Genomic DNA, 22,725 nt, shown 5'->3' on the forward strand with positions numbered 1-22,725 from the left:
TGCTTGACCTAATTAATGAGGAATTCCTTAGACAAAAGCTTTTCTTGGGTTCCAGCCGACACCCTGCGGTTTCATGCTCCGTGGAACGAATTATCGACTTTCTGTGTAATTTATTCCTCCTGTTATCAGTGGCGTTTCCGACGAGGAACTGGAATGGGCAGCTTATTCTTCATTTACACGAAGTCGTGCAATCGTTAGTGATGATTTCAGTACAGTATCACAGCTTCCATTTAACGTGCAAGAAGGTTAATAACAGACATTCGTTTAAAATGGTAAATGCTCTTTAATTACATTACGTGAAATGTCGTTAGATGTCAGCGACCACACTGTTGAGGACTTAAATAGTGACGGTAAAGATTTGTTCGCAGAATTAATTTATTTGACGTATTCACGAGTTTCAGTGCATTTACCATCATCAGATTATACCATACACAGGGTTATTACAAATGATTGAAGCGATTTCACAGCTCTACAATAACTTTATTATTTGAGATATTTTCACAATGCTTTGCACACACATACAAAAACTCAAAGTTTTTTTAGGCATTCACAAATGTTCGATATGTGCCCCTTTAGTGATTCGACAGACATCAAGCCGATAATCAAGTGCCTCCCACACTCGGCGCAGCACGTCCCCATCAATGAGTTCGAAAGCATCGTTGATGCGAGCTCGCAGTTCTGGCACGTTTCTTGGTAGAGGAGGTTTAAACACTGAATCTTTCACATAACCCCACAGAAAGAAATCGCATGGGGTTAAGTCGGGAGAGCGTGGAGGCCATGACACGAATTGCTGATCATGATCTCCACCACGACCGATCCATCGGTTTTCCAATTTCCTGTTTAAGAAATGCCGAACATCATGATGGAAGTGCAGTGGAGCACCATCCTGTTGAAAGATGAAGTCGGCGCTGTCGGTCTCCAGTTGTGGCATGAGCCAATTTTCCAGCATGTCCAGATACACGTGTCCTGTAACGTTTTTTTCGCAGAAGAAAAAGGGGCCGTAAACTTTAAACCGTGAGATTGCACAAAACACGTTAACTTTTGGTGAATTGCGAATTTGCTGCACGAATGCGTGAGGATTCTCTACCGCCCAGATTCGAACATTAAGTGTGTTCACTTCACCATTAAGAAAAAATGTTGCTTCATCACTGAAAACAAGTTTCGCACTGAACGCATCCTCTTCCATGAGCTGTTGCAACCACGCCGAAAATTCAAAGCGTTTGACTTTGTCATCGGGTGTCAGGGCTTGTAGCAATTGTAAACGGTAAGGCTTCTGTTTTAGCCTTTTCCGTAAGATTTTCCAAACCGTCGACTGTGGTACGTTTAGCTCCCTGCTTGCTTTATTCGTCGACTTCCGCGGGCTGCGCGTGAAACTTGCCCGCACGCGTTCAACCGTTTCTTCGCTCACTGCAGGCCGACCCGTTGATTTCCCCTTACAGAGGCATCCAGAAGCATTAAACTGCGCATACCATCGCCGAATGGAGTTAGCAGTTGGTGGATCTTTGATGAACTTCGTCCTGAACTGTCGTTGCACTGTTATGACTGACTGATGTGAGTGCATTTCAAGCACGACATACGCTTTCTCGGCTCCTGTCGCCATTTTGTCTCACTGCGCTCTCGAGCGCTCTGGCGGCAGAAACCTGAAGTGCGGCTTCAGCCGAACAAAACTTTATGAGTTTTTCTACGTATCTGTAGTGTATCGTGACCATATGTCAATGAATGGAGCTACAGTGAATTTATGAAATCGCTTCAATCATTTGTAATAGCCCTGTAGTTCATGAAAATAAATTATTTTAAAAAATTACTTAAATGACCACAAATCATGATGGTTGTGAACAGATTGATTAGGTGGTTCAGTTTTACCGTAATTATTTAAGCGTTTAATTCTTTATTACCTAGTCTGTGAATTGTATTTCACTTACAGCGACGCAGCTAAAAGAATTTACCCTTACTAAAGGACGAGGTGATGATCAGTGTTTAACGTCCCGTCGACAACGAGGTCACTAGAGACGGAGCACAAGCTCGGATTAGGGAAGGATAGGGTAGGAAATCGGCCGTGCCCTTTCGAAGTAACCATCCCGGCATTTGCCCGATGCGATTTGGGAAAAACACGGAAAACCTAAATCAGGATGGCTCGACGCGGGTTTGAACCGTCGTCCTCCCTAATGCGAGTCCAGTATGATAACCACTGCGCCACCTCGCTCGGTTCCTCACTAAAGGCAATTACATCAAGAAGAGCCACAATTTCAAATACAGAGCTTTCAAAATGGTTCAAATGGCTCAGAGCACTATGGGACTTAACATCTGTGGTCATCAGTCCCCTAGAACTTAGAACTACTTAAACCTAACTAACCTAAGGACAGCACACACATCCGTGCCCGAGGCAGTATTCGAACCTGCGACCGTAGCAGTCGCGCGGTTCCGGACTGCAAGCTTAGAACCGCTAGACCACCGCGGCCAGCACAGAGCTTTCCATTTATCTTAATCACCTCAAATATCTTTACATACAGGAGATGGTAAAAAATGTATCAAGTAATTAAACGAAAGAACAAGTTTACTGTTACTAGTCACCATTTTATTTATTTCCACGACGCGTTTCAAGGGTTTAAAGCTCCATCATCGGTTGGATTTACATTAGTTAGTATGACATTTGTTTGTGTGTTGGGTTACGACTTTTGGAGGAACTTGTGGCACTGTCTAGTGGAGAAACAAGACACTATTTCAGATCATGGTTTTGGGTTTCTTCTGACAAAAAATTAAACTCATATCTAACGGTGAACATAAAATAAGTAAAATAGAGTACCTCCAGTGGTCAGGTACTCTATTTTACTTATTTTATGTTCACCGTTAGATATGACCACTTGAGGTACTCTATTTTACTTATTTTATGTTTACCGTTAGATATGAGTTTAATTTTGTGTCAGAAGAAACCTGAAACCATGATCTGAAATAGTGTCTTGTTTCTCCACTAGACAGTGCCACAAGTTCCTCCAAAAATCGTAACACAACACACAAACAAATATCGTACTAACTAATGTAAATCCACCCGATGATGGAGGTTTAAACGCGTCGTGGAAATAAATAAAACGGGTGACTGGTAACAGTAAACTTGTTGTTTCGTTTAATGTCAATAACATTCACGGTAAAGCCTAAGCTAAAATGTTCTCATTTAAAGTGTACCAAGTAAGTGTTGTTCAGGTACCAGGGAGATTAACCAGAATGATTGTCTTTCTTGTAATTTTTTTCGTTTTAAGGATCCAGGGGATGGACAGAAATATCGAAACACCACCAGAAATGCATGAACATCAATGCAGATCCCAATCAAGCCTGCAAGCAGCGCCGTTGGGTTTTACCACGAATGGTACCTTTGCAATGTACTCAATATGTTGCAAGTCCCAGACGTGGTCAGAACAGTGTAGTTGTGAGTGTATTACATGGGAGCGAAGTGAATTCGAAAGTGGCCAAATTCATGGTACTCATATGGTGAATGCTTCTTTAACGAAATTAGTCACAGTTTTTGGTCTGTCAAGAGACACTGCATCGAACATTTATACCGCTCGCAACGAAAGCGGGTAACATCATCCGCTAAGTTCCAAAGTGCGTGTTGAGTGATTGTGGCAAACGGTTATTGAAGAGTACTGGCACGAAAAATAAGAGGGCAACAGTTGCAGTCCCTCGAAAACTGAATGTTGCAGTCGCGAACATTTTCAGTACCGAAACAACACCAAGCGGGCTCCAGAAGCAGTGAGTTTACACAGCAAGCTGAGCTCATCAGCTTGGAAAACGTACTGCCGAAGCCATAAGACTGGACTGTGGGGCAGTTTATTACTTATTTCGAGTGTCACACGTTGTTGAAACAACAGAAAATCAATTACGATTCGTATTTTGTATATGTAAAATTTCATACGACCTGTATTACACTGAAGCGCCAAAAAAAAAAAAAAAAAAATGCTATAGGGATGCGTATTCAAGTACAGAGATACGTAACCAGGCAGAATACGGCGCTGCGATCGGCAACGCCTATACAAGGCAACAAGTGTCTGGAGCAGTTGTTAGATCGGTTACTGCTGGTAAAATGGCGGGTTATTAAGATTTAAGTGAGTATGAACGTGGTTTTATAGGCGGCGCACTAGCGATAGAACACAGCATCTCCGAGGTAGCGATGTAGTGGAGATTTTCCGGTACCGTGAATATCAGGAATCTAGTGAAACATCAAATATCCGACATCGCTGTGGCCGGAAAAAGATCCTGCAAGAACGGGACCAACGACGACTGAAGAGAATCGTTCAACGTGACAGAAGTGCAACCCTAGCGCATATCGCTGCAGATTTCAATGCTGGGCCATAACGAATGTCAGCGTGCGAACCATTCAGCCAAACATCATCGATATGGGATTTCGGAGCCGAAGGCCCACTCGTGTCCCATTGATGACTGCACGACACAAAACTTTACGCCTCGCCTGGGCCCGTCAACACTGACGTTGGAGTGTTGATGACTGGAAATATGTTTCCTGGTCGGACGAGTCTCGTTTCAGATTGTGTCCAGCGGATGGACGTGTACGGCTATGGTGACAACCTCATGAATCCATGGACCCTGCATGTCAGCAGGGGACTGTTCAAGCTGATGGATACTCTGTAATGGTGTGGGACGTGTGCAGTTGGAGAGATATGGGACCCCTGATTCGTCTAGATACGACTCTGACAGGTGAAACGTACGTAAACATCCTGTCTGATCACCTGCATCCATTCATGTCCGTTGTGCATTCAACCTTTCTTGGATATTGGTTTGACATGTGCAACTTTCCAGTCTCCTGGGTACGGATCTTTCGTCGAGCGAACGGTTGTATATGATGGTTAAGTATGAAGCTATTGCATCAGAATACTCTGAAACGAACCTAATTGGTATACACTCTGCACCATAAGACTTGCTTTTGTTAAGTGATTTAAATTTCTTCACTAATACTATTTACTCGTATGTTACTCATGTTGGCAGCTGTTCTTGATTCGAATTCTGGAATATTTACTTCATATTTTTTTGTGAAGTCATTTCGGAAGGTTGTGTCTAGTAGTAGATGTAGAATAAGTTAAAACTGGACGTCGTGAGTCAAAAGTGGTGAATGAGGTCACCCTATGTGAAGAAACTGGGAGACAGTGAACAGTTTTGATACAGAATGCCGAGGGCGGAAGATATGGCTGAATACTGAATGTAAAAGTACTCGAGCAAGTTTATTTTTGGCAGTCTGACACAATGAAAAACATTTGGTGCAACAGGTAATAACAACAGTATATAGTAACAGTTGTGTCATAATATGTATAACGGTGGAGAAATAAGTGTTTTGCGGGATTAGCCGAGCGGTCTAGGGCGCTGCAGTCATGGACTGTGCGGCTGGTCCCGGCGGAGGTTCGAGTCCTCCCTCGGGCATAGGTGTGTGTGTTTGTCCTTAGGATAATTTAGGTTAAGTAGAGTGTAAGCTTAGGGACTGATGACCTTAGCAGTTAAGTCCCATAAGCTTTTGAAAGGTGGCTACACTGAGTCACAACGCCAGAGATTGCACCAAAGATTATTATTCCGCCGCCTCCACTGGTGCAGTAGTAGTTCAGAGGATGTCGAGTGCAACTGTTGTTCTGTTGGGCGACAGAGTAGATGCTGTTCGGTTGGTGTAATGTATAGATGGAAGATGTTGCAATTATCACAGAAAGGAGATGGGCTTTGATTTATGATGCTGGTGTAATGGAAAATTTTCGTCAAGATATATTGTGGTAAAAAGGTATTACAGATTTCTTTAATGACAATGCCTCTCGGTCACAGGTACAGTCGACAAAGCATCTGGCTCGTGTTCATGAATTAGACTTGTAATTCTGGTTTCTATGTGCAATTAGAGTATTTCTGATTTTTCAATTTGTTCATTGTAAATAGTGTTTAAAATATTTTGTCGTTTTGAGAAAGAACCGAGCCAAATACATGTACGTTGAGTCACACTACCACACACAGAACAGTTACACTTGTGCTTTTTGTTTCGTAGCTTTTATAGTTGCAGGGGACTTAATTAATCAATTGTGTTAATGGAAATTCCTTGTCATTCTTTATTTTTATTTTATGCAGTCAGATTGAGTGCTAATACTAGTCAGGGCCAACCGGTTACGAGACTTCGTAACTGGTCACACAGCTACTAAAATTATTGCATTTATTCATTAATATTTTTAATTAAGCCCCCATGCAATTTTACACACATTTGAATATTTTTTTAAAATAAGTATTGAAGCAACAGAAATAAATGTAGGCCTCTCTTATTTCGGGAAATTATTTGTTTAGGAGAATGCAATAGAACTGCCACTGCCTTTTTGGAGGCAATAGGGAGAGCTGTGTTTTCCAGACAGTAAACCGTCATCTCCATACCATCAGTTTGGTGAGAAAGGGTCCATTACGAATAACAGTGCAAACCACACAGCACCGTAGTGCACGTAAAAGATTTGTCTGATCGTCGTGGAAGCATTTTGAGGCTCCGGGCACCAGTTCACATCTACGGCATGCATTTCCACGGCATCAATAGGAAAGTGATATTTTTGGCTAGTTCTCATCGCAGTCGAGAGTGAATTGAGGGCAGTGCAGTATGGAGACAGGAGGATCCTCCGAACTATCGTCCAGCCCTATAGTCAACATATTTGCGATGGGTTCGTTTTTCAAGACGGTAGCACACTATCGTACCGCTGACACGAACCCAAGTATCCCCGGGACAGGTGAAACTTACAGTGGAGCACCACAGCTATCATTCCTGGACAGTGGATAACCTCAAGGGCTTCACTGTGGAACAATAGGATGAGCTTCAGTAGCAACGTCTGGACCACCATGTGGAGAACTTATCAAGGAGGAACCAAGCATGTTACAACGCGCGGGATGGCGCAGTATGGCGCTGAATATTATCTGTTAGCAGATTTTGATTTCACTGACCTGCAAAGACTTCCTAAACTTTGTTTACTTTTTTTATTGTACAGAAAATGATTCTGTGATTTTAGTTCTATAAGGCTTCTTCATTCGTTCCCTGTTCACCTTCTACATCTCTACATCTACATACATACTCCGTAGTCCACCATACGGTGCGTGGCGGAGGATACCTCGTACCACAACTAGCATCTTCTCTCCCTGTTCGACTCCCAAACAGAACGAGGGAAAAATGACTGCCTATATGCCTCTGAACGAGCCGTAATCTCTCTTATCTCATCTTTGTGGTATTTTCGCGAAATAAAAGTTGGTGGCAGTAAAATTGTACTGCAGTCAGCCTCAAACGCTGGTTCTCTAAATTTCCTCAGTAGCGATTCACGAAAAGAACGCCTCCTTTCCTCCAGAGACTCCCACCCGAGTTCCTGAAGCATTTCCGTAACACTTGCGTGATGATCAAACCTACCAGTAACAAATCCAGCAGTCCGCCTCTGGACTGCTTCTATGTCCTCCCTCAATCCGACCTGATAGGAATCCCAAACGCTGGAGCAGTACTCAAGAATAGGTCGTACTAGTGTTTTATAAGCGGCCTCCTTTACACATGAACCACATCTTCCCAAAATTCTGCCAATGAACCAAAGATGAAAAATGGCTCTGAGCACTATGGGACTCAACTGCTGAGGTCATTAGTCCCCTAGAACTTAGAACTAGTTAAACCTAACTAACCCAAGGACAACACAAACATCCATGCCCGAGGCAGGATTCGAACCTGCGACCGTAGCGGTCTTGCGGTTCCAGACTGCAGCGCCTTTAACCGCACGGCCACTTCGGCCGGCACCAAAGACGACTATCCGCCTTCCACACAACTGCTATTACATGTTTGTCCCTCATCATATCGCTCTGCAATGTTACGCCCAAATATTTAATCGACGTGACTGTGTCAGGCGCTACATTACTAATGGAGTATTCAAACATTACGGGATTCTTTTTCCTATTCATCTGCATTAATTTACATTTATCTATATTTCAAGTTAGCTGCCATTCTTTACACCAATCACAAATCCTGTCCAAGTCAGACCTTCACCTCAGTCGCCTTCCTCCTTCACCAAGTCACCTTCACTCTCAGTAGACACGTGTTTGCAATGTAAGCGGTTAATGCAGACATTTATAAAAAATGGTTCAAATGGCTCTGAGCACTATGGGACTCAACTGCTGAGGTCATTAGTCCCCTACAACTTAGAACTACTTAAACCTAACTAACCTAAGGACATCACACAAATCCATGCCCGAGGCAGGATTCGAACCTGCGACCGTTGCGGTCACGCGATTCCAGACTGCAGCGCCAGAACCACGCGGCCACTTCGGCCGGCCCCAGACATTTTTAGTAGCTTATTTACCAAGAGGCAAAACTATGCATATTTTCTGTTATGGGAGCTTTAAAAAGAGATATCGCGTGAATAGGAACATGCACACCAGGACAGCAGAATTCTGAAAACAGAAGAAGACAGAAATATATAAGTAACCGTAGGTCACAAATACCAACAGACTGGATCAATCACAGCTATCAGTCGCCATGTGAAAACTATACCGTCAGACTGACGATCTTGTAAAAAAAAATTCTGCGAGGTGTTGATTTCGCAACAAAGGATCGTGTGAAATCTAGTTCACTTCAGTTGTTTACGCTCACTACCATATTACGTGTTTTACAAAAATATTAATTTTTCAGTCCATCATTAGCAGTCAAAATACCCGATCGTGTGATACCGGGCCCAAGTGGCGCTGACAGTGCCGTAAAGAAAAATAGGTCCGAAATGGACGACGACTTACTAAGGCTAACATATGCTATCACCTGACACTCGGCTCAAGTAAACATACGGTGCATATCTAAGTGGAAACACTCTTTATCGTTTGTTGCGCTCAGTCTCTACCGTAAAACATCTGTGGGTACCCATCCACCACAACTGAGCTCCAACGGACGCAGATATCTACCTGTCAGAAAAAGACAACAGTGCTGGATTCACTGAAGTGATACTAAGATTGCGTAATTCGTACACGAGAGTGATGGCTTCTAGAAACAGTTGTCTCTCTACCGAGTACTCATTGTCAATCAGTGGCCCTAATCCGGTGGGATTAACGGAAAAAATAAAGAAATGAACGCAAAGTATTGTATTTTTTAATGTGCTTGCTTCTAGTGGCAACAATGGTTTGTGATAAGATACGTACAGCATTCATATTGAAAGGTGCTTGTTTGCTCACCACTTCCGTTTTTCTCACATTATATCTTGTTTCCTGTGGGTTGCTGTACTTACAGTCACAAAAATAATATTTTTTTTGTTACTAATTTATTGGTCTTGATTTTAAAGTCATGCATTCCCAATATACACTACATAGTCACATTAATGTGAGCGCCTGTCGAAAGCCTGATAACTACCTTCTCCAGCGCGGGAAGTGCTGGAAGAGTCAGTGAGGTTCTGGAAAGTGCCGACACGTCACCTCCAGTACCCTTGCCAGCTGCGCCTGGCCTCTCACTGGAAGATCGATGTCGCCAACAGCCCGATCGAGGTGGTCCCACAGATTTTAAACTGGATTTAAATCCAGAGCCAGGGGAGCACGGTTAACTCATCCTAGGGCTCTTCGAAACACACACGTACAGTGCGATCTGTGGGGCACGCTGTATCTTCCTGCTGATAGAGGCCATCATGCCGAGGGAAAACAAACTGTATGTAGCGGTCAGCATGGCCCCCAAGGATAGATTCATGCCTGTGTTGATTCATTTTGCCTTCCAGGGAATGCCACGAAAACATTCTGAGGCAGCCGGCCAGAGTGGCCGAGAGGTTCTAGGCGCTACAGTCTGGAACCGCGCGATCGCTACGGTCGCAGGTTCGAATCCTGCCTCGGGCATGGATGTGTGTGATGTCCTTAGGTTAGTTAGGTTTAAGTAGTTCTAAGTTCTAGGGGACTGATGACCTCAGAAGTTAAGTCCCATAGTGCTCAGAGCCATTTGAACCATTCTGAGGCGTGTGCGGTTCGTGTTCATCCCGTTTATTGTTTTTCATCTTCCCTTACGGTACTGCCGCCTCGTTTTCTTATTCCATTTACTGGCGTCACTAACTTCCTGTCCGCCCCCGGTAGCTGAGTGGTCAGCCCGACAGAACCTCAATCCTAGGGGCCTGCGTTCAATTCCAAGTTGGGTCGGAGATTTTCTCCCTTCAGGGACTGGGTGTTGTGTTGTCCTAATCATCACCATGTCATCCCCATCGACGCGCAAGTCGCCAAAGGGGCGTCCAATCGGAAGACCTGCACCGGGCGAACGGTCTACCCGGCGGGAGGCCCTAGTCAGACGACATTTACTTTACTAACTTCCTGCCTTAACTGTCTGTGAGTGGCAGTAGCAGCGCTTATCGATAAGCGCACTATCGTACCATCTCTAGAGCGACCGATAGTATTTCCGGGTCATCGTGTGTCAGGAGTTCAGTTGGAGGTCAGTCGGGGCGCAGCAGCAGTGAAGTCGCCGACGGAACGCCAGTGAGGTGCCGACAGCCAGTGCTCGACGGACGGACGGAAGGAGACTGGAGCGGGACGACCGTTGGTTGGCCGTTCGGTTGGTCGCCTCATCGGGCGACGTGTATTGGGTCTTTTGACCATTTCTGCGCCTCGTCACTTGGTCATCGTGCCAGACGTGGATTGGTTCCTTCCTTGCGCAGAGATGTCGTGGCCGATGGACAAGAGTTACCTGTGCATGGATGGGTCCGAGCCAGTGTGCCCTGGTCGCCGAGATCCGAACGGGCATGGAGTTGAGTCATGGAGGAGCTTCAGAGGTTCGAGTCCTCCCTTGGGCATGGGTGTGTGTGTTTGTCCGTAGGATAATTTAGGTTAAGTAGTGTGTAAGCCTGAAAGACCTGAGTCGAAACAAGGCCCCCGGAGTAGACAACATTCCATTGGAACTATTGACGGCCTTGGGAGAGCCAGTACTGACAAAACTCTACCATCTGGTGAGCAAGATGTATGAAACAGGCGAAATACCCTCAGACTTCAAGAAGAATATAATAATTCCAATCCCAAAGAAAGCAGGTGTTGACAGATGTGAGAATTACCGAACAATCAGTTTAATAAGCCACAGCTGCAAAATACTAACACGAATTCTTTACAGACGAATGGAAAAACTAGTAGAAGCAGACCTCGGGGAAGATCAGTTTGGATTCCGTAGAAATACTGGAACACGTGAGGCAATACTGACCTTACGACTTATCTTAGAAGAAAGATTAAGGAAAGGCAAACCTACGTTTCTAGCATTTGTAGACTTAGAGAAAGCTTTTGACAATGTTGACTGGAATACTCTCTTTCAAATTCTAAAGGTGGCAGGGGTAAAATACAGGGAGCGAAAGGCTATTTACAATTTGTACAGAAACCAGATGGCAGTTATAAGAGTCGAGGGACATGAAAGGGAAGCAGTGGTTGGGAAGGGAGTAAGACAGGGTTGTAGCCTCTCCCCGATGTTATTCAATCTGTATATTGAGCAAGCAGTAAAGGAAACAAAAGAAAAATTCGGAGTAGGTATTAAAATCCATGGAGAAGAAATAAAAACTTTGAGGTTCGCCGATGACATTGTAATTCTGTCAGAGACAGCAAAGGACTTGGAAGAGCAGTTGAACGGAATGGACGGTGTCTTGAAGGGAGGATATAAGATGAACATCAACAAAGGCAAAACGAGGATAATGGAATGTAGTCGAATTAAGTCGGGTGATGTTGAGGGTATTAGATTAGGAAATGAGACACTTAAAGTAGTAAAGGAGTTTTGCTATTTGGGGAGCAAAATAACTGATGATGGTCGAAGTAGAGAGGATATAAAATGTAGACTGGCAATTGCAAGGAAAGCGTTTCTGAAGAAGAGAAATTTGTTAACATCGAGTATAGATTTAAGTGTGAGGAGTCCGCAGCTCGTGGTCGTGCGGTAGCGTTCTCGCTTCCCACGCCCGGGTTCCCGGGTTCGATTCCCGGCGGGGTCAGGGATTTTCTCTGCCTCGTGATGACTGGGTGTTGTGTGATGTCCCTAGGTTAGTTCGGTTTAAGTAGTTCTAAGTTCTAGGGGACTGAAGACCATAGATGTTAAGTCCCATAGTACTCAGAGCCATTAAGTGTGAGGAAGTCATTTCTGAAAGTATTTGTATGGAGTGTAGCCATGTATGGAAGTGAAACATGGACGGTAAATAGTTTGGACAAGAAGAGGTTAGAAGCTTTCGAAATGTGGTGCTACAGAAGAATGCTGAAGATTAGATGGGTAGATCACATAACTAATGAGGAGGTACTGAATAGGATTGGGGAGTAGAGGAGTTTGTGGCACAACTTGACCAGAAGAAGGGATCGGTTGGTAGGACATGTTCTGAGGCATCAAGGGATCACCAATTTAGTATTGGAGGGCAGCGTGGAGGGTAAAAATCGTAGGGGGGAGACCAAGAGATGAATACACTAAGCAGATTCAGAAGGATGTAGGTTGCAGTAGGTACTGGGAGATGAAGAAGCTTGCACAGGATAGAGTAGCATGGAGAGCCGCATCAAACCAGTCTCGGGACTGAAGACCACAACAACAACAACAGTGTGTAAGCTTAGGGACTGATGACCTTAGCAGTTAAGTCCCATAAGATTTCACACACATTTGAACGTTTTTGTCAGCTTCAGACAGCCAAGACTCACCCTACCGTTGCCGACACACGTAACTCCAGTGGGGACGACCTGGGTTGGTCGTTCGGCCGGTCTTCTCATCGCACGACGCGTATTTGTTCGCCGACCTCTTGTGGAAACTCTCTGTATGTCGAATTGATTCGTCCTTGTTGTTCCACATTGATTGCTTTTACGATTGTTTGGGTTCTTGTACAAGTGTGTTTACGCGGAACCGTGTGTAGCTTCTGTGATTTCCACAGAGCAGATGAACGCTGTCTGCGTACTGGAGTAGTCAGTCGGTCGGTTTAAATAGAGCAGCCAGTATGTCGGGTGGAAGGGAATTGATTAGGCTGTTGGTTGGAGCCTCAGCCGTTCCTAGGTCGTGTTGCCACTTGATTGTTGAGTCTCACCTAAACTGTGGTTAGAGTTTCCTTCCCAGGCCGCCCCTTGGAACACTTCTGAGTACCGTTGTCGTTTGTGATTGTCATTTTATTTGGTCGCAGGTATTGTGCCAGGCCTTCAGCCGTGTATTAATATTGTCTGTTTATTTTTAGTGTATGGCCTTCAGCCGAACTTCATGACAACTATTTTAAGATTAGGCCTTCAGCAGTGTTTCATTTAAAATTCTTGTTGCTCTGTATTTAGGCTTTCAGCCGCGTTTGTTTCAGAATCTGTGGCTTTAGTATGTAAATCCTTATCTGTAAGGTTTCTCTTTAATTATCTGGAATTCTTCAAACGGCCTTCAGCCGTGTTCTGTAAATGTTTGTTTTAAGGTTATCTTTAATTATTCTTGAGTAATTGGCTCTGAGCACTATGCGACTTAACTTCTGAGGTCACCAGTCACCTAGACCTTAGAACTAATTAAACCTAACTAACCTAAGGACATCACACACGTCCATGCCCGAGGCAGGATTCGAACCTGCGACCGTAGCGGTCGCGCGGTTCCAGACTGTAGCGCCTAGAACCGATCGGCCACTTCGGCCGGCTCAGATGTTTCAGGCCGTTCATGCCTTCGACCATCTGTCCGATGAAGCATGAAACGTTATTCATCGGGAAAGGTCGCCTGTCGCCGATCGTCCAGCTGCAGTACTGACGTGCAAATTCCAGCTATCGTCCCCGATGAACAGCAGTTTGTATGGGTGGATGAACCACGCGCCTGGTGCGATGGCCCGAATTCACCAACATTCGCTGAACAGTCACTAAGCAGACACTGTTGATACTCCCTCTATTCATCTGGGCGGATAGTTGCTCATCAGCTGCACGTGTACTCGGCTTTACATATCCCCACAGCCGTCTTTCACCCCTATCATCTACGGCCCATGGTGTACCACAAGTGCCTCGGTCCCGGTTTTGCGCAGCACCATTTTGCAACGCAAGGTACATTTTAACCACGGCGGCAAGCGGACAGTTTACAGACTTTGCCGTTTCGGAAATGCTTCCATCCCGAGTCCGAAAGTCAGTGCTCATGCCCTTGGGGATGTCAGATAATTCGCTCCGTTTCCGCATTGCGACAACGACTGCACTGTTTTCCGCGTTCCCCCTCCCCCCCGCGCGACATCCTTTATATACCCTACACTGCTAGTGTTGCCACCTCCCGTCTGCGAGTTTTTACTGTACTCTGACATCGAATATAGACGGTAGTGACATTAATCTGAGAGGACCGTAAATTTTCTATATTCTGTGCGAACCTGCTCTAGGCAGTTTCAATACAGCCGTGCAAGATCTATAGCAACCTCTTTGCTTGGTCACTACCACGAAGTCTGTTTTACTTTCGGCCAGTAGGATTCGTCCACGGGTTTGGGACGATGCGGCTCTGTTCGTTTGAACGGGTCAGGCATTTTCCTGTTACATTGTGTTACCCGGTTCTGTATCTTATATTTCTTCAGACTCGGGGTGGCAAAGTCGAAGAGACTGTGCTGTATACCGATGTTGAGAGGAAGGCTGACTTTGCTGCTATATAGTGGCAAGTAAGCGTGAGGAACTAGAGGACATCATTACAATTTATTTGCTATAGTGAAAGTATTTTCATTGCGTGGTTAGTGTGGCACTATTTAGTCAAGATTACTTCCCGTGTAAGCCGGCCGCTGTGGCCGAGCGGTTCTAGGCGCTTCAGTCTGGATCCGCGCGACTGCTACATCGCAGGTTCGAATCCTGCCTCGGGCATGGATGTGTGTGATGTCCTTAGGTTAGTCAGGTTTAAGTAGTTCTAAGTTCTAGGGTGTTGATGACCTCATATGTTAAGTCCCACAGCGCTCAGAGCCATTTGAACCATTTTTGAACTTCGCGTATAGGTTTCGAGGTGTGTGCTTGCGCACAGTGGAACAGGTGCTCAGAGATTGCTGATGCGTAGCTGTTTGGAAACTGTTCATTGCATCTGTCATACATTATTTTGCTTCGTCGTGTTGTAAATTTACAGGGATTATCCTCTCATGAAGTATAAAGATTAGTTTCTCTTTTAGTTATGATTATACACTCCTGGAAATTGAAATAAGAACACCGTGAATTCATTGTCCCAGGAAGGGGAAACTTTATTGACACATTCCTGGGGTCAGATACATCACATGATCACACTGACAGAACCACAGGCACATAGACACAGGCAACAGAGCATGCACAATGTCGGCACTAGTACAGTGTATATCCACCTTTCGCAGCAATGCAGGCTGCTATTCTCCCATGGAGACGATCGTAGAGATGCTGGATGTAGTCCTGTGGAACGGCTTGCCATGCCATTTCCACCTGGCGCCTCAGTTGGACCAGCGTTCCTGCTGGACGTGCAGACCGCGTGAGACGACGCTTCATCCAGTCCCAAACATGCTCAATGGGGGACAGATCCGGAGATCTTGCTGGCCAGGGTAGTTGACTTACACCTTCTAGAGCACGTTGGGTGGCACGGGATACATGCGGACGTGCATTGTCCTGTTGGAACAGCAAGTTCCCTTGCCGGTCTAGAAATGGTAGAACGATGGGTTCGATGACGGTTTGGATGTACCGTGCACTATTCAGTGTCCCCTCGACGATCACCAGTGGTGTACGGCCAGTGTAGGAGATCGCTCCCCACACCATGATGCCGGGTGTTGGCCCTGTGTGCCTCGGTCGTATGCAGTCCTGATTGTGGCGCTCACCTGTACGGCGCCAAACACGCATACGACCATCATTGGCACCAAGGCAGAAGCGACTCTCATCGCTGAAGACGACACGTCTCCATTCGTCCCTCCATTCACGCCTGTCGCGACACCACCAGAGGCGGGCTGCACGATGTTGGGGCGTGAGCGGAAGACGGCCTAACGGTGTGCGGGACGGTAGCCCAGCTTCATGGAGACGGTTGCGAATGGTCCTCGCCGATACCCCAGGAGCAACAGTGTCCCTAATTTGCTGGGAAGTGGCGGTGCGGTCCCCTACGGCACTGCGTAGGATCCTACGGTCTTGGCGTGCATCCGTGCGTCGCTGCGGTCCGGTCCCAGGTCGACGGGCACGTGCACCTTCCGCCGACCACTGGCGACAACATCGATGTACTGTGGAGACCTCACGCCCCACGTGTTGAGCAATTCGGCGGTACGTCCACCCGGCCTCCCGCATGCCCACTATACGCCCTCGCTCAAAGTCCGTCAACTGCACATACGGTTCACGTCCACGCTGTCGCGGCATGCTACCAGTGTTAAAGACTGCGATGGAGCTCCGTATGCCACGGCAAACTGGCTGACACTGACGGCGGCGGTGCACAAATGCTGCGCAGCTAGCGCCATTCGACGGCCAACACCGCGGTTCCTGGTGTGTCCGCTGTGCCGTGCGTGTGATATTGCTTGTACAGCCCTCTCGCAGTGTCCGGAGCAAGTATGGTGGGTGTGACACACCGGTGTCAATGTGTCCTTTTTTCCATTTCCAGGAGTGTATGTTACGAAGACGATTCTCCCTCTGCTTGTAAATTCAGATCTTGGAACCTAAGTTTGAAACATTCCTACGAGGCTGTAAAGTTATCGTTTCGTATTTGCTGAAAACATGCTGCTCATTAATTCATTTCTCTCCGTTTCATTTAACCACAAATCTTATCTTTTGTACTTCGGCTATCTGAGTGTTCCACGTTCCGTCGCCATCGTACTGTCTTACATGAGCTGACTTTACAACTCACAAGTACGCTGATGAATAGGCTAAACAGTGACAGTATTATGCAGTCCTCAAATGGCTCTGAGCACTATGGGACTTAACAGCTGAGGTCATCAGTCCCCCAGAACTTAGAACTACTTAAACCTAAGGACATCACACGCATCCATGCCCGAGGCAGGATTTCAACTTGCGACCGTACTTATGCAGTCCTTCTCTGTATCCTATGAAGTTTCGTGTGCTGATAAAGATAGGTCAATTTCGTGTCCTGATATAGGTCGACATGTGCTGTATTGGTGACTACTATTTATGAGATACTGTGCTACGTAAACTCAATGTTACCAAGATATGCAGAAATGAGGGTCAGAATTTAAGGCTTCACTTGATAATTGTCTGTTGTTTTTGTACTAAGTGATTTATGGACGCGTGTTTTGAAATCGTGTTTAGAAATTGTTTCTGTGTTATATAATTACACACTTTGCCTCTTGAAAGTAAAAAAAATTATTAATTTGTGGTAAGATCTTATGGGACCAAACTGCTTAGGTGATCGTTCCCTAAGGTTGCTCACTACGTAATCTAACTTAAGCTAACTTACGCTATGGACAACAAACACACCCATGACCGAAGGAGGATCCGAATCTCCGACGGGGGTAGACGCGCGAACCGTGACAAGACGCCTGAGACCGCACGGCTACCCCGCGAGGCCTCTTGAAAGTATCAGGGCTTAATTATCACTACTTCTGGAAATAGTCTATGCTCTTCTAAACACACTCACACACACACACACACACACACACATACTTACTGCCTAAAACTCTATACACGTGCCAAGAGCCTGGAAAGCAAATTTAATGAGAGACTCCGACTATGTTTCCTTTTCTGGCATAGTTTGCGTATTACTGCGTTTTGGCTCGTTACACCTCAGTAACCTGTCAATGAAATTACAAAATGGGATCGAGGTTCTGTGAGAAATGAGAGATGCCAGTGGGTTCTCAGGAAATCTCTATCGTCGTTCAGGCAGACACAAAGCACGAGGACGTAGATATGTTAATTGTTGCAGTGAGAGGTTCTCTTACGTTGCATCTGTATTGCAGACTGAAATAATGTTTGTAGTAGAAAGAAACATTAACTATTTGCTAGATTTCTTTTTATTTTGTAAATAGATCTATACTATTGTTCTTTCGTGCTAGACAACGCTTAGTCCTCTTTACAAAATGTGAAGATGTCTTATTACGGTCTATTATTTATACTATTTTGGGATTGCATTAAGTAAAACCAAAATGTATCCTTGACATAACAATAAACGTCGTAACTACGGACCTCTATCGAAAAGTATCTCAATGGAAAAGTACTCGCGCCGCCGTATGGCATCAGTTGGCAGAAAACTTATTGCGATACCTTCAGACATGGTTAAAGGTGTCCACTTTCCGGGAAACGTCTTTGTGTAGAACAGAAACGCAAGCGAAAGCGACCGTGTTTATAATTTGGAGCTACGTGCTTGCGAGGCAGCGACAGCAGCGGCCGTACGCGGGCGCTGTCTGGCGGCGGGTCGCGGAAGCAGCGGAGGGGGCGTGTCCGCGCTTCCTGATCTGCCAAGGACGCCGCGTTGGCTGCTGGGTCGCAGGCTCGCCGAGCCAAACAAGTCCTCCGCCGCTCTCCGAGTTCACAACACGCGCAGGACGCGACGACGAACCCGCCTGTTCCACCGCACAAACTCAACTGACGTGGTGGTATTTTCAGTACGTTAACCGACATTCCAAGATACCGAACTGTTTTTCAGCGTAATCTGCATAACAATTTTAGTTTTTAGCGCCAGCGTGTCAGTAATTTCAAATTGTCCTTAGTTGAAATATTTAGTTCCATGCCTGTTCAATACTTTACTTTTTAGTAAGTAAACGAAATTCACTTCTCTGACTTATAAAAGATAAAATTAATCATACCGCAATGGTGGCTCTTGACAGTAAACGCAGTGTTCAGAACTCTCATAAGTAATGTCCATTATGGCCTACTTGTGCCGTCTCCATCGAAAAGTGATTCTGACCTAGCAGCATCCCATAGTCACCCACTCAAAACTAAGCACATTGTAACACACTTCCTCATATTTCGTTTTTGTTTAATCCTGTCTCAGTAAATAATTTCTTTGTCCATGTATCCTCCTTCTCTTTTTTGGGGCTTCGAGTGTTATAAACACTTAATTTCGTCCTAAATCAAGGCCTGGAAACTATAAGCTCATATTTTGATTGTTAAAATTCACAGGACACTGAAGACAGTTCGCATTTACCCGTAATTTAGTTTAACAAATTTTATAACCAATTTACTGATATGTGACCTTGCATAATAATTTCTCCATGAAATTTATGTTATTATTATTGCATAATTCGCTGTACCTATGCATGCTCTATATCTATAGACTTACATGCTCTACCTAACATGTTCTAAAACGGCGCGCATAAAAACGGTATTCTTCCAGAGCTTATACCTCCGGTTCTATTGGCGATAGAAAGGTATGGTCAAGTGTTTTGGATAGCCCTTGTGCTGGGAACCATTTGTATACCCAACAGAAGGATCGTCTTAGAGATACGATCATACAGTACCGGGTCAAATTATGGATTTTACACACTTCCTCCTGCTTAGGCAAATGCATCAATTTGGTTGATTCTTTTTGCTTTCGATGTGCTCTGCGGTAGCCTTAAGGTGCATATAAAGCCACCATTAGTTCATATGCGATTCCTTAGAAAACAAAAACGGTATTTTTTACCATTTTACGTTCCAAAACCGAGCCGTGGATTCCAAGACTGCTATGGACAGCAATTGGGGCTGCAATTTCACGATCTGTTTCTAAGATACCGATATCGAACTTCCTTGAAAATTTTCTTGATGTCATTTATCAGTTTCCGAGATACAAAGATTCAAGGTTACTCTACTCGCACGCGCAAAACACGCACGTAAACCCCAGTGTGAGGCGAAAACGTAGATTATAGAGTAAAGTGACGTAGCAGGAAAAATACGGTGCAAAGTGTCCCCGTTATCATCGTAAGGGTTCTAGGAACCTCATGTTGAAGAACTGAAGCACTTGAAATATTTTTGTGCGCTTATAATCTGTTCTGAGGCGTAAAATTACTTTTGCGCTGTTTCAGTTTCTTTTTATATGAGTAACATGCCATGCTATGGCAAAAAAAGGAGGGAACTGGCAGGAAATGTTCCTATCGGAGCACAAAAAACGGTGAATGTGCTCCTTTGACTAAAAAGTCGGGTGCCAGCTGCTTCGTTATATGTTCCCCAGCACCTATAAAAAAATTTCCCAAAAATATTGGCGTGCGAACTAATCTGTGCTTTTTATGCTTGAAGAGAAGCAGACAATGGCAGTGAGGCAAAGACGGGAAAGAGCAGTCAATGATTGTGGTGTAGAAAGAAAGGAGACGGTAGTGTGTGAGAAAGAATGGGACACAGCTGCAGTGGAACATAGTTGAATTTGAGAGAACAGTGCTACTAAGTGAGTGAAGGAGACAGCGCCAGTGGGAGAGGAATAAAGAGAAGGAGAAAGAGGAAATGGGTGACAGCAAGTGATACTAACAAGGGAAACGCCCCATCTCCCTCCCCCCCCCCCCCCCCACCCCGGTTTAATAGTAAGAGGGCCGAGTGGACAGTCCGTCAAAAACTGAACACAGATTAAGCATGAGAACAGGAAGAAGGTGTACAAGACTGAAAAAAAGCAAAATAGAAACAGTGAACAGTCCAAAAACAAGAATTGCAATGTACAGGAGTTGAAAAGAGATAGCGTCGTGCTTAAGTGGTTTTCTTGATTTTTATCTCATTTGGTTAGTGGTTACGGTGTTGGATTGCCAAACGGGTGATCCGCATTCAGACCTCCCTTCTAATTTTTTTGTTGTTTCCCAGCTGTTCGCTTTATTCAAATTTATGTCTGTGTCGTGATGTAACGTCCGTTTAAACAGCGAGGTGTCAGGCAGGGACCTATAATGACAGTTGATTCTGCACAACTACTCTATTAGCAGCCGAAAGGAAGTGGCTTTCGAACTGGAACCGCAAACGTTTGATGACAAGACGACAAGTCAGCTGAATCCTCCACCGGAAAACACGTCTGGTGTCTCATACACGACATTAGAGACAGTACGTGTCTCGTATGATAGGAATGTATCATCGATGCACCTAATTAGTACAACTGGTATGTGAATGAGATATCCCTCCGTGTCCGATGCAGGTGTTCGTAAGTAGGTGAATGTGATCATTCCAAGGAAATAGTGGAAACATAATAGTTTGTCACATAAGTTGCAACAAATGAACGCAACAGTTTCACAACCACACTGTTTCTCTGTGCTCTGCCAAACATATATCTTTAACGTTTTTGTAGCTGCGTTCCGTTTTGGAAGTCTTGACTCTTGAATTCCTTTGTTGCAAAATAGTTCACACCCGTTTATTTGTTGTTTTCATTTCTGTGAGACGTTTATGTGGCATCTCGCCTGCTCTCACTATTCATCGCATTTACTTGGGACGGTGACGTATTCTTACCACATGACTCATATTCTATAACCAGTGCATAGTATGACAACTACCAAGACTACAGAAAGAGAACAAACATTTCAATGACCTGACGGACAGTTCAGAAACCGAGCGAGGTGGCGCAGTGGTTAGTACACTGGACTCGCATTCGGGAGGACGACGGTTCAATCCCGCGTCCGGCCATCCTGATTTAGGTTTTCCGTGATTTCCCTAAATCGCTCCAGGCAAATGCCGGGATGGTTCCTTTGAAAGGGCGCGGCCGACTTTCTTCCCCGTCCTTCCCCAATCCGATGAGACCTCGCTGTTTGGTCTCTTCCCCCAAACAACCCAACCCCAACAGTTCAGAGAAAATGAACACGGCTCGCTCGCTTGGCAGTCCAGCACCATGACCACCTACCCACGACGCCATTGCTATTTCACGCTGCTCTTTATTGCACTTCTTGTTCTGCGACTATTCGCCCTTCCTACTTTGCTTTTCTTTTCACAGTTCAGTACACCTCCTCCCTGCTTTCATGCTTGATCTGCGTTCAGTTTTTGATGGGAAATCCACTGGCCCATCTTACCGCTGTATGTGAGGGGGATGCGCCAGGGTCTACGACAACGAGAATGGGGAAGAAAGTGAGAGTGAGAAGAGACAGCAGCAGTAGGTAGGAAAGAAAGAGATAGTAGAGTCAGAGAGAAGTAGGAGACAGCGACAGTCAGAGGGAACAATATTAGTAGTAGTAGTAGAAGAAGAGAACGGAGGAGACCATGGCCGTGACAGTGGAAACAATGACAGAGGGACACAAAGAAATAATGATAATGAGTTGGGTTGAATGAATGAGTGAGGACAGGGGAGTACGTGTGGATGGATATGAGGGATTTATAGTGCTTCACTTGTAAGTGAGAGACAGTTACAGCTAGGGGAGCTTGTTAGAGTGAGTGGTGAGTTGCATGTTAGAAGGAGCCCGAATATGATAGTATGCCAGAATTTTTGGAAAAATTTTAAAGGTGCTAAAGAAGTTAGAATGAATCAGATGGTACCCCATTGTTCAGTCAGAATCTTTAGACAGGAGCACATTCGCCTCTCTTGTTCTCCCATAGGAGCATTTTCCGGTTCATCTGCTACATCAGAATGCGTCTGACGTATTTCAATGCCTTGCTTGAACTGAACTCTGTCTTCATCGTCTCCTTCTTTGGAAAGAGGGAGACAAATGAAGGGAGCCATATATGAATTACAAATATCCTCTGGGGTGTACGTAATCTGGTATTTTCTTTAATATGTGTTAGAGAATTAGCGATCTAATCCCTACCTACGACGGAGGCTTAAAATTAGAACCGCAAAACTGTAATAACTGCTGTTCCTTTTCCTCTGTATGTGACTGATTTACTGGTGATACATCCACGTCATTAAACAAGACGGTAAAAAGGCGCTAATATGATAGCATGCATTCGGATATAGTTGGTCAGAATTTTGATGGTGGAACAAATATGTATCACGTGAAGATAGCCGGCGCGAGCAGCTATTGTAAT

The sequence above is a fragment of the Schistocerca serialis genome, chromosome 8 (genome assembly GCF_023864345.2).
Source record: "Schistocerca serialis cubense isolate TAMUIC-IGC-003099 chromosome 8, iqSchSeri2.2, whole genome shotgun sequence".
NCBI lineage: Eukaryota > Metazoa > Arthropoda > Insecta > Orthoptera > Acrididae > Schistocerca > Schistocerca serialis.